Source organism: Ziziphus jujuba, chromosome 9 (assembly GCF_031755915.1).
Source record: "Ziziphus jujuba cultivar Dongzao chromosome 9, ASM3175591v1".
Taxonomy (NCBI): Eukaryota; Viridiplantae; Streptophyta; class Magnoliopsida; order Rosales; family Rhamnaceae; genus Ziziphus; species Ziziphus jujuba.
The window spans coordinates 14,510,648-14,525,460 of NC_083387.1; the positions used below are offsets into that span (position 1 = coordinate 14,510,648).

Genomic DNA, 14,813 nt, shown 5'->3' on the forward strand with positions numbered 1-14,813 from the left:
TTATTATTATTAATAATTATCATCAATTTATATAATAAATTTTAATTAGAAATCTTTAATTTTATTATATTTTATATTAAATTTTAAAAATAAACATTTTAATAATAATTATTTAAATTGCAATTTAACAAATAAGCTTTATCGGTGATTATCCAATAATGGAACAAATAACAGTTTTCTTTGGGAATATGATAACATGTAGCAGTTCAACAAATGTATGGTTAAGATTAACTTTTCTCTTATTTTTTATTTTCTTTAACTTCCAAATAATGTTTTTTTTTTTGCCATGAATGAGTGTAATTAATACATATATTTATGATCTCAATTTAATCTTTTTTGTAATAAATGAAAGCAATTAATATATAAATCTACCCTTTTTTTTCACTTGTTGATTTTTTTTTTTTTTCATAATAGTGATATCCATCAGTATGAACTTTTAAAACTTAAAACCAACAAGAAAAAAGAAAAAAAAATTTAACAAATCTCCAATACTTAAGTTTTTATTCAAAATTTTGTTTTTGTTAAACTATATATAGATTTTCATCCCTAAAAATGTTGTTGGAGTTGGGAAGTAAACTTACGCGAAAAATCAAAAAGTAGAAAAACATAAATAAAGATAAAAAAAATATACAGAGAATCTCAATGATAAGCTTTCTTTGGGTATGAAAATTTTTATTAAGTTTGGTTATCTTAGATGGTATGCCATTCACATCTGGAAGATTATAAATTTAAAATAATGGATAAAATTATTATAAATTTATGAAAACTTTTAAAGTTAAATAAAAAAAGAAATTAAAGGAATAAATATTTCCCATTAATTTGTATGATGGCACATGTCATTAAAATATGTGAATAGAATAATAAATAATAGGGTAAGTATCATTATATCACTCCCTAATTTGCTATTTTTTCGACGCCTACGTGAAAAATTTCATTATAGCATCCTTACAATTTGCTTATGTTTCATTGTAACACCATTTTTTCAAACTCTTAATCAAAGAATTAGAATTTGATCCTTTACTTGCTTTTTGACTTTTTTTTCACTTATATATATATATATATATATGTATATATTTGATTTCTAAGAACACTGGGGTAAGGGTGAGTATAGACTAGATTGGTTCGGTTTTGTACTAAAATACAATTCAATCCATACTGTTCAGTTTAAGTAATATAAAATCCAATTCAAACCATTGAAAGCTTCAAATCTAAATCAAACCAAACTATTTATGATCGGTTTGATTTGAATTGGTTAATCGGTTTGAAACTTATAAGTCTATTAATATATAATACAAATTTGGGACGGACCATGTGGTGGTGCCGAGTCTTGAAGAACAGAGAATGAATTTGGTAGTGGACCTGGTGGCAGCGGCGACAAGCATGTTTAGGGTTTCATATTTTTATTTGGGAATTGGAAATTGGGGATATGTTACAAAAATATTAAAAATTAATGGATATGTTAAAAAAAATATAAAAAGTTAATATATAAGAATAAAAAAAATATAAAAATATATAATTTTTTGATTATATAATATATGGCTTAGATTGGATTGGGTTGCATTGGGTTTATATCTTCAAACCATTGAAAGCTTCAAATCTAAATCAAATAAAACTATTTATGATCAGTTTGATTTGGATTAGTTAATCGGTTTAAAATTTATAAATCTATTAATATATAATACAAATCTGGGACGAACGTGTGGTGGTGCCAAGTCTTGAAAAACAGAGAACGGACTTGGTGGTGGCGGCGGCAAGCATGTTTAGGGTTTCATATTTTTATTTGGGAATTGCGAATTGGGAATATGTTACAAAAATATTAAAAATTAAGGGATATGTTAAAAAAATATAAAAAATTAATATGTAAGAATAAAAAAATATAAAAAAATATAATTTTTTAATTATATAATATATAGTTTGAATTGGATTGGGTTGGATTGGATTTATATTTTCAACCCTAAACCAATCCAATCCAAATAATTTTTGATATTTTTGAACCCAACCCAATCCAATTTATATAAAATTCCAATCTAAACCACTAAAAATGGATTGGATTAGACGGGTTGAACAGGTTGGATTGAATTTTGTCCACCCCTACATTGGGGGGCGAAAAACAAACAAACAAGAAATAAGTATATACACTTCTTTCTAAAATGGCTAAAATGTTTAAAATATTGTTGTTGAAATTTGCCTTCCTCAATTTTAACCAAATAACAATAATAATAATAATAAATCATATATAATCATGATTGTCTCAAACACAAATTTAAAAATTAAGCTTAATACATTTAAAACATTTTTAAAAAAAATTAATTAAGAGTTTGATTATATTATATTATTTATTAATTTTCAGTGTTCTTTATCCTTAAAAATATGTAAAATAGTTTTATTAAATGAATGGTAAATGAGTTAAATTTTAACTTTATTATTAAAAGTTTCAAAAATGGTATTTTATTAAAAGGAAAGTGAAACATGAAGAGGTTATAATAATATTTTCAAGATAAAAATATAGTATTGAAAAAATAGCAAAGTAAAATGGGTTGTAATAATATTTACCCTAAATAATAAAATAATTGAAGTCATTTATTTATTATTTATCATATGTTATCATATCCTCAAAAAGTTAAATGAGAGGAGGATCTTGTTAATGATAATATATATACTATTCTTTTTGCCCTCTTTTTGTTCTATTTTCATTTTCAGCTGAGTTGTAGCTCTTCTGTTTAAAAAATATAATAATGTTAACTAAGTTTGTATTTTTTTTTCTTTCTTTTAATCTTTTATTTTTATTAAGAGATAGTTCAACGGCATTAAACATATATAGTGTAAAAAAGTGTAAAAGTAAATTAAATTAATATTTTTCCTAAGAAATTATTAAAAGTAATTTATAGGGTGTTTCCCCCAAAATTTTTTTTTTAAATGTTTTTTTTTTCCACTCTCATTGACCATTATCATGAGGTTGGGGGTCAATTTGTTTACGTGTCTCTCTGTGATATATTCAAATCATGGATTTTGGTGTTTGATGGAAATATGAATTGGAACAAGGATACAAATTGCAAACAATTATTTTTCCATTTCATACCCCTCATTCTCCCAAGCAATTATTTTCCTGTGTAACTTTACCTCAATAACATTTTTATCTTGATTTAACCCAAAAAAAAGAAAAATTTGCTCTCTGAAAACGGTTTAGTTTCTCACATTTAAATCTGACCTGCCCAAATCTTCCATTTATTACCATTTCAATCATTTGCTGAAAAAATATAGATATTTTTAATATATTAAATTTATTTATAAATAATATGATAGATAATTTGATAATATTTAATTAATTTATTTTTTAATTTAATTATCCATTTAAAAATTTATTTTATATTTAAATTATATAAACATATCAATTAATAATATTTTAATATATATTAGTTGGTAATTAAAATTAGTAAATATTTTACTGTCTGTAATATTATTAATTTTTTTTATATGAATGGCTGGAAAAATATATTTATATGTACACATATATTTATTCATTTATTTTTTTGATAATAGTACATAAAGACACATATATATTTGCAATGAGTGTTCAAATCATATGGTGCACCAAACTATTTATAGTTGAACATTTGAGAATTTTTTTTATAAAATTTATATTCTAAATCTTTAATATTGCATGTAATTATTGGCTCCTAAATGAATGAATAAAAGGGTGTTACTGTTAGGAGTAAAATTTTCACTATCCTTTTTTTTTTTTTTTTGGGTATTAAAAAAAGAAAAAAATTTGTGGCTGGGATATCGTTCTGAAGCGTTGTCAAGGTGGGTCACATATCCAGGCTGTATGTAAAGGTTAAAAATGGGCCCCACCTACCCCATTCCACGTCATCCCAACACTAATTTTGTTCTATCATATTTTATTATTATTATCAATCTTTTCCTGCAGTGCAGGAACAGCATATGAAAGAAGTGTATGCAGCAGGGAAACAAGATTGAATGTACATGTGAAATCTGGGCTTGGTGGGGTTAAGAAATGTGTCCCAACAGGCCCACAAGTGTGTTAGAAGACCCTCTACGAGGTAGAAAGAGAGGGAAGGTGAAAAAAAAAGAAGGGTCCGACCCTTTTTATAGGACAAAGGACTACTCGAAAGAAATAGGGAAGAAGCCAATGGAAGAGACAAACCAGCATTAACAACCTTCACTAGAACCACACCAACCCGCCTATGACTTTACATATATATATATATGTGTGTGTGTGTGATTCAAGGGTCTCTGAGAGACCCATTTTGGGGGTTGGTTGGATTGTTACTGTCCGGTGGTGAGCCACAATGAGTGCCCCACCACCATTATTCAATGTTTTGAGGGTGTTTTCAGGTTTTTGTTCTGATGGACAGCTGCTTATTAGGCATAATATCACTATTTCCTAGTTCTGGTAGTTGCAACTATTCCGAATCTTATTCTGTCAATTGCTTTGGTGTTTTTCAGCAACAATTTATGTGTTTAATTGCAAGGTTCTCGTGTAGCTGTTTTTTTGGGTACCCTTTTTGTTGTTTATTTTGGAATCTAATCTACAGGCACAAGTTGTACAAAAATATGAAATAAATAAACTTTTAAAGAAATAAGTATTATTAACCCAAGTAAGGTAAATATCATTACAATCCTTTTTCTATTTTACAATTTTTTCAATACTACATTTCTACATTTCTATTATAAGAAAATATCAATTATAACCTTCTCACATTTCACTTTGTTTATATATATATATATATATATATATAAAATATAGCACCATTTTTCAAAAACTTTTAATAATAAATTTAAAATTTGATCTATTTACCCTTATTTAATGAAATTTTTTTGCATATTCCTAAAGATAAAAAATAATAAAAAATAATAAATAAAAATAAAAATAATCAAACTCATAATTAATTTTTTTTCTTTTAAGCAAAATATATATATATATATATAGTTTCAAATTTATTATATATATATATAGTTTCAAATTTATTAGGCTAACGCTTGAATTTGTGTTAGAGACAATCATGGTTATTACATACAACTTGTTTTTATTTTTTTTCCTTTTTTAAATAGATTGGAGAAGGAGAAATTTACCATCACTATTTTTCAAATTTAGCAATTTTTAAAGAAATATGTATATGCATTTATGTGTGTGTTTGTTTGTTAGTTTTCAAAATTCTTAGAAATAAAAAAAACAAAAAAAAAAAGTTTCCAAAAAACGGTAAATGGGTCATATTTTAATTCAATGGGTAAGAGTTTAAAAGAAAAAAAAGCTGTTATATTAAAAAACAAAAGTAAAATATAGGGAATTGTAATGATTTTTTTCATAATAAAAATATAGCATTAAAAAAATAACAAATTACGGATATTAATATAATATTTACCCTATTAAATAAAATAATAACTTATTATTTTATTTTGTCCGTTCATTAGGAAAACAACTTAGTGCAGATATAGTATTTTATTAATTTGGAATGGGATGTGAATACAAAGTAAAAAGGCTATCTAGATAAGATCATAAGAGAATATCAGACAATCCAACATGATAATTTCCTTCGTATGACATTGGATTTCCATAAATTTTTATCCTAAGTTAAAGAAACTAGGAATGGGTAAAAAATGAAATTTTGTTATTTTTATTAAGTGAAAGATCCAAAATTGCTCAGGCACGAAAATCAACAGCTCCTTTTCGGTTCCTTGGTAGGTTTTGTTGTTTTTGGCACTTGACATTATTGGTTCATGCACAACCCACGTTTTAAAAAAAAAAAAAAAAAAAAAAAATCAGACTTGATGACTTTTAAATTCCTCATGGTTTGTTGGTATAAAACATGAAAATGAATTTGGTATAAAAAATGAAAATGCATTAACTTTCCATATGAAAAAGATTAAACTATCAAAGAAAAGGAAAAAAAAAAAAAAAAAAAAAAAGAGAGAAGAAGAAGAAAGTAAGATGATCGGTATGGGTGTTGGTAAATTCAGCATTATATGAATCATACATAAGATTTCCTCATAAAAATAAATAAAATAAGATAAAAAAGATGAAGAAAATGATAATTCAGTACAAAAACTGGAAATAATATGGTATAAAGAACTAGGTTGCCAGAAGAGTCCAAATTTCATTGAAAAAGAAAATTTAGATTTATTTTTTTGAGTTAATTATATTTTAGTACTATACTTTAAGATGATTATACATTAGACTTCAAGTTTAAATGTTACACATTAGATTCTCAATTTATAATTTTGTTCACATCATGCCCTTAATTACGTAATTGATTAGCAAAAAGTCAAAAAAGAAAAAAAAAGAAATTGATTAATTTTTTCAATTTACAAATAATGTGGAAAAAATTTATTTATTTGATCAATAAGAAAACTAGTTAATTTTTTCAATTTTTAAACTTTTAATTAATCAATTTGAGAATTAAGGATCTAATATGAAGTATTTTAAACTTGAAGGTAAATATGCAATCTATCCAAAGTACATAATACTACTAAAGTGTAATTAAAATTTTATTTTCTAGTTTATTGAAAAGAAAAGATAATTTCTAGTCTACTGTGAACAGGGACAACGGTTGCCTTGCCACAACATATATAGACCATTCGCTGTTTCGATCAAATATGAAAAAGGCCAAGCCTTCGTTTCAATTACATAGCGTAGACTTGAGAATAGTATCAGCTTATCTTTTTCCAGACGTTAGGGATTTAGGAATCCCAGTAATAAGACAAATTTCACTATAATTGAGTAGAATATACAATTTCAAAATTGAATTATTAAGTGCTGGTTTGGTAATTAACGTTTATCTTTTGGTTATTAGATTTTAATTTTCTTCTTAAAAGGTTTTACTTCGATTGACTATTATTGGCTTATGTTTTAACTGATAATTAGGTTTCCACCTAACTACAAGTTTAAAGAAATAAACTACAAGGTTATAAGAGGAAGAGGAAGAAAAAAAAAAAAAAAAAAATTCATAAACACCAAATTAAAACCCATTTCAAACTATTTAGTATTATTTGATAACACGTTGGTTTTTTATTTTTTCTACATGATTGTATGTAATTTGCTTACCTTAAATGTTTATTAGTAATAGTTTTTTGATAGTTAATGTTTAAAGGCAAAAAAAAAAAAAAAAAAACAAGTTAAATACAATTTAGTATCCTTTAGTTTGAACAAAGTTTAGGATTTTTAACGTTCTTTAGCCACACACACACACACACACATATATATATATATATATATATCTATGTATACACGATCAGATCTTAGATCATATTAAAAATTTAAAATTATATTCATTGATTATCGGATTCTAATAAGATTTATTTTTCTTAAATAAAATTTTAATATATTATTAAATCCATATTTTACTATTTTTGAATTTTAAAATTTTAATATAATCCAAAAGTTAATAAAGGAAGTCATAATATTAAAGACATGATCTAAATACAATCGTGTATATGTGTGTATATATATATATATATATATACACAATCAGGCATACATCAGAACGATCTAATGTTTTGAATATCAGGTTAGGACATGATCTAACTACAATCGTGTATATGTGTATACATATACAGTCAAGCACATATCAGAACAATTTGATATTTTGAATATCATGTTATGAACTTATTTTTTTAACTTTTAATTGCATTATGAACTAAGATTTAAAATTATATTTATTAATCATTGAATCTATCGGTTTATTTTTACTAAATAGAGTTTTATGTCACTAATCGATTTCTGATTACTTTTTAAATTTTAAATATTAACCCTTGATATGATCCAAGGTCTAATAAAAGAAGACCAAATATTAAAACTCTTATATTGTTCTCATGTGAGTTGATTCTATATGTTTATATATCTATATATATATATATATATATTACATGTGATGCCTTTTAGTTTTCAAAAAATTACATATTAATAACAAAACCTTTAAATGCAATTGCAAACCTAATTGTACATATTAATGACAAAGCTTATACATATGCATTAATGATCTAGTTGGTTACCTAGCTCATTTTAATTATTGGCTATTTAAGGATAGGATCAACAAATCATATATGATAATATTAGTTTAAAATATTTTTATTTTTATTTTTTTAATACTGAAAACCTAATAAGGAAAAGTGAACTTTTTTAATGGAAATTAATTAAATTCTTACATCGTGTTTAAATAATATTGGATTTTTGTTTTTAGAAAAAATTAAAAATTTTATGTATTTCTTTCTTCACCGTTATTTAATTCTGTGTCACATCAATATATGATATTATAAGATAAGCTAAGTTGCTCCCTAGATTAAAACTCTTTCTCTCTCTCTCTCTCTCTCTCTATATATATATATATATATCTCTATATATATATTTTTATTTTAACACTAAATCCATGTTTTTGTCATTTTCTTTTTAATTTCTGATAATTAATCCATTTTAATCAATAATCAAAGTCTCAACATCTACTGGAAAACTAAACAAGAAAGATTCTAACAAAATAGATAAAAAATGAATAAATCCGATTAGGGTGATGTTATGTTTAATGGTTTTGGCACCACTATATAACTTTTTAGAACTTAAAGGGTAAAATGAAAAAAATAAAAAAATGAAAGAAAGATCCTGAAATAGATATTTTTTTTAATTGAATTATAATAAGAAAATTTCTAATTACATTATCAAATAAACTTTATACAGTTTAATTGTAAATTTATATTTTTACTTACATACAAAATTACTACTAAGAATATTAATCCATTTGAATAACTTCTTTATACATTCTCATTATTTCTTCCAAATCTCTTTGTTTAAATCATACTTATAGCGATTTTCTTTCTAAAACAAGGAAGAAGCTCATTTTGCACCATTTAAACCATGGAAGCTCAAGAAATTAAATAGTAATGTTTGTCTATTTTTCTTCTTTTTCATTTTGTAATGATTCATTTTGTTTTGGAAATTTTAAAACATATTCAAAGGTACAAGATCGAACAAATTAGAATATATTTAGAAGTATTTAATCGAACAATTTAAAGAAATTCAAATGTTATTGATCAAACACACCAAAATAATATGTGATAACTTTGAAGATGTTCATAAGTACATGACCGAGCAACTTTGAAGATGTTTAGAAATATACGATTAAACATTTTAGAATTTATACAAAAAAGTAGGACAGAACACTTTAAGATAATACAACTTTAAAGGTGTTCAGAAATATATGATTGAATAAATTTGAAAAGATTTAGAAGTGTACAACTGAATATTTTAAAGGTTGTTTAAAAGTTTATTAGGGAACATTAAAAAATTTGGTCTCCGATAATGTTCTTGACACAAAGATAGTCGATGTCAATGGAAAATCCTTGACAGAGAATCAATGAGGGAAAACCTTTTTTAGGCTATCAGAGGAGGAATAATGGTTTGAACGATTTATAAAGGAAGCTAAAAGAACAAAAATATATTGGGAGAAGTGTATGAATGAAGGGTATTTTGAACATAAAAAATACTGTACAAAGAAACTTTGTATTTTTTTAATATATTTTAATGATTGTGCATAAAAAATTAGAGTGTGTAGAAATATTTTAGAATTGTGGAAAGAACCTTCTACAATAATTTCTAATTTAAAAGAGAGATCCTAATATAAATATTGATCATACTAAGTAGTAATAAGGAATATTTAACAAAGAAAAAGCATAAACATTTGAAAATCATTTCAAATTGTGCTTAAATTAGTGATTTTATTTTTATTTTTTATTTTTTTCATTAAGTGTATAATTTACTGGATGTTCGATAAATTTTAACCATAATTAACTAACATCAACAAACAAAAACCTAACGCATTACTAAACAAAAACTTATAAAATGGATAGAGGGTTATTTTTATAAACATTTTCTTTTTATTGTTATAAATAATAATTATTTATCATTCATGTATATTTGATATCTCAAAAAACAAAAAGACATAAACTTTAAGTGAACACTAAATTTTAAATCAAACCTTCAAAAAATTATTAAAAATAAATACCATCGCTCAAAGTAAAAGGTGCATGGAAAAACGAAGGTGTTAGTATCTATAGTAGATGCACATAAAAACGTTTATATTATATAATAACTCAAGAAATTTGCATAAACAAATCACAAAAGAAATATATAAAATTGAAAGTATAGAAAAATTTCAATTTAGTTTGAAATGTGTTGGAAACAATGACTTTAAGATACATTAAATCCCACCCAAATTCCTATGAATGCGTGACGGTGGTCCTTCATAATATGACAACTTAAATATTTGAAAAGTAATAGTACAATTTACAAGACCCAACCAAACAAAATGATTCCTAAACCTGTCTCACAAATGTGAATGCTACCGCCAAAGTAGCTAACTTTTAGAAAAATAAATAAATGAATTTAATGTCTTGTTGGATATTATATTTATAAGCATAATAAATGTAGTTACCCAAAAAAAAAAGAAAAAAAAAGAGCATAATAAATGTGTCCTTTTCACATATATATTTTTACTTTTTTCTTAATAAAAAAATGTTGGAAAAGAGGTCAACTTACTTTTACAATCCTAAATTGTAAATCCACTCATATTGATTGGATAATCTAATAAGTACATCAGTAATTATACTTCCGCATGTATCATATACCAACATATATCTTTTTACTTGATAATTTACATCTTCAATTAAAAATTTAAATGCATTAACTTTCCATATGAAAAAGATTAATCTATCAGAGAAAAAAAAGAACAAAAGAAAAAGAAAGTAAGGTGATCGATATGGGTATTGGTAAATTCAGCATCATATGAATCATATATAAGAATTCCTCATAAAAATAAATAAAATAAGATAAAAGAGGAAGAAAAAGATAATTCAGTCCAAAAACTGGAAATAATATTGGATAAAGAACTATGCTGCCAAGAGAGTCCAAATTTCACTGAAAAAGAAAATTTATATTTATTTTTTTGAATTAATTATATTTTAAAAGATTGTATATTAAACCCTTAAATTTAAATGTTACATGTCAATCGTTTAATTTATAATTTATTTCACATCATTCATTCAATTTCGAAATTGATTAACAAAAAATTAAAAAAACAAGAAAATTAAGTTTTTTTTTTTCAATTTACTAACAAGATAAGGGAAACAAATTTATTTAATTGATTAATGAAAAAACTAATTAATTTTTTCAATTTTTAAACTTTTAATTAGCCAATTTGAGAATTGAAAACCTAATATGGAACAATTTAAATTTGAGAGTTTGATAAGTAATTTGTCCAAAATACAGGACATTAAAGTGTAATTAATATTCTTTTTTCTAGTGTATTGTGAACAAGGGAAATGATTACCTTGCCAAAAAATTTATAGACCATTCGCTGTTTCGATCAAATATGAAAAAGGCCAAACCTTCGTTTCAATTACATAGAGTAGACTTGAGAATAATATTAATTTTTCTTCTGCTTATCTTTTTCCAGACATTTGGGATTTGGGAATCCCAATAATAAGACAAATTTCACTACAATTCAGTAGAATATACAATTCAAAATTGAATTATTAAGATATGATTGGCTTCTGTTTTAACTGATAATTAGGTTTCTACGTAACCACAAGTTTAAAGAAATAAACCACAAAGTTATAAGAAGAAGAAGAAGAAGAAATAAAAAAAAACTTACAAATACCAAATGAAAACCCATTGCAAACTATTTAATATCATTTTGATAACACGTTGGTTTTGATTTTTTCTCCATAATCGTGTGTAATTTACTTATTTTAAATATTTGTTAATAATAATTTTTTTATAGTCAGAGTTTAAAGAAAAAAAAGAAACAAGTTAAATATAGTTTATTATCTTTTAGTTTGCACAAAGTTTAGGATCTTTAATGGTCTTTAGCTATATAAACATATATATATATATATATACACACAACCAGTTTTTGGATGATAGAAAAAGTTGAGATTTAAAATTATATTTATTAATTATTAAATCCTGACATGATTTATTTTTTCTAAATAAGATTTTAATATATTACTAAATTCATATTTTATTATTTTAGAACTTAAAAATTTTAACATTTGATGTGATTAAAAGGCCGATAAAAAAAGTTGTTAACTTGATATTCAATGCATTAGATTGTTCTATTGTGAGTTTGATTGTATATATATATATATATATACATTTGTACTTAAATCAAGTCCTTAATATCATAAAAAATTGGGATTTTTTATTTAACCTTTGAATCGCATCATAAGCTAAGATTTAAAATTATATTTATTAATTACTAGATCACAATAAAATTCATTTTTCCTAAACAAGGTTTTATGTCCCTAAACTCATATGTAATTACTTTTTGAATTTTAAATCATAATCTTTGATATAATCCAAAAATAACGAAGGTGATCAAATATTAAAATTATCAGATCATTTTGATGTAAGTTGACTCTATTTGTTTATATATATATATATATAAATTATATTTTATACCTTTTAATTTTCAAAAAATTACATATTAATAACAAAACCTTTAAATGATATTGCAAACCTAATTGTATATATTAATGACAAAACCCATATATATATATGATAATAATTTAGTAGGCTATCTAGCTCATTTTTATTATTAGCTTAGTAGGGTCGACAAATTATATATGATAATATTAAATTAAAATATATTTATTTTTATTTTTTAATATTAAAAATCTATAAAAGAAAATAAATTTTTTAATAGAAATTAATTAAATTCTCACATCGTGTTTAAATAACATTACAATTTTTCAAAAAAATTCAAAATTTTATGGGAGAATTCAAATTAGACTCCCTCACATTTAATATAATTATAAATTACATCCGAAATTTTAATATAATTTCATTTATCTTCCTTGCCGTTATCATTTTTCGTTAAATTTGACAGAGAAAAGATAATATTGTAATTTATCTTTTAAAAGTTAATTTTACAACATTTAATTTATTGAAAAACGTGCAAATCTTTATTTTTTTACTTCAAAAAATATATGGCCCCCCATCTCTTTTTGACTCTCACTCTCACTCCCTTTCACACACATTTATACTTTTAATTCATTTTACATTTAATATATATATTTATATATTAAAATTTTTCTTCTTCATTTAAATTCATTTTACTTTTAATTAGTTTTTATCCATTATTTATACATATCTGGTAAGGAAAAGGTGATGAAATTGTAGACCACCAGTACGAGGGAAATCCACGAGAAGGTGATAAAAGGTGAAGACTTTGGAAATGGCGGAGACAGTGGATGAGAAGGAAACAGGTTTGGAGGTGTAGAGGGAGGCCACAGTGAAGACCACCATAGCAGTGGAGAGGAGAGAGAAAGCGAAGAGGAAGATGAGGTAGCAGAACTGGAAGATGTGCAGAATGGTCCATCTATGGTGGGTCTGGATTGGGTCGACAGATGGGCTGTTGAGCTGAGCGAGAAGTGGGTGGATGAAGAGTGAGTGAGCTAAGATTGTGAATGAGACAGGGAAAATTAGGGCCTCTTTGTTTTAAAATAGTTTTCTGTTTTATAAAATAAAAAATTATATTTAAAATTAAAAATTAATTATTTAACCATCAATTTTTAAAAATAATTTTAAAAAACTAATTAAAAAAAATTTAGAAAATATTAAAATGATATTTTTTATTTTTTATTTTTTAATTTTGAAAATTGTTTTCAAACATCACTAGCCAAATATTATTGTTTTCAAAAAACAAATAAAAATATTTATTTTTTTATTTTTAAAATAATATTTTAAAAATTGAAAACAAAAAATATGACCAAACATGACCTTAGAGTTAGGGTGATAAGGTAGAATATCTTTGGAGTTTGTTTGGGGATTGAGATTGATTCCTTAGGATATCTAGGATGCTTAAGAATTGAAGCTATATCTAGGATGCTTAAGAATTGAAGCTTTTTTGGGAATAGATCCATTAGAGTTCTGATTGGTAAGAGAGAAAGTTAAAAAAAAGAAAGAAAGAAAGAAAGAAAGAAAATGAGAGAAAATAATAGAAAAAAGAATAATTGAGAAAGAGAAAAATAATCTGAATGATTTCTTACTTTGTAATTTGTGTGTTTTCTAGTTAATTTTGTTGGGAATATTTTCAAATTTTAATCTAATAATAACTTATTTTGTTTAATATTGATTTTATGAGGGATGTCAATGAAATTGATTTATGTTTAAAAGTTGAAAAGGATAATTTTGTCATTCAAGATGCCACATAGGAGAGAGAAAACAGTTTGATAGAAGGATTTCATCCATAAAGGTGCTAAATGTAATATTCAAAATTTGAGGGATTAGATCTGAATTATGGCAAATCTCAAGGGAGGCATGTGAAATTTTTCCAAATTTTATGCATTTCCTTATTTACCGTAATTTAATTTAATACCATATCAATACCTTATATGATAAAGTGAGCTAGCTAGCTAATTAGATCAAAACTCTCTCTCTCTCTCTCTCTCTCTCTCTCTCTCTCTCTCTCTCTCTCTCTCTCTCTCTCTCTCTCTCTCTCTCTCTATATATATATATATATATATATATATATATATTTCATTTTAACTCTAAATCCAATTCTTTTTAATATCTGATAATTAATCCATTTTAATCAATAATAAAAATCTCACCATTTATTGGAAAACTAAAAGGAAAAAAACAAATAAAATAAAAAGAAATAAACCCGATTAGGATTATGTTATATTTAACAGTTTTGTTACTAATGCATAATGTTCTAGAACTTAAAGGGTAAAATGAAAAAAAAAAGTAAAAAAAAAAAAATATATATATATATATATAAAAGAGACCCCAAAATAAACTTTTA

General features: G+C 24.2%; 1 pseudogene; it reads right to left on the reverse strand.

The window, feature by feature from the left end:
* Positions 1-5,931: 5,931 nt before the first annotated feature.
* Positions 5,932-13,929, reverse strand: LOC132799396 (uncharacterized; annotated as a pseudogene).
* Between the last annotated feature and the right edge of the window lie 884 nt (positions 13,930-14,813).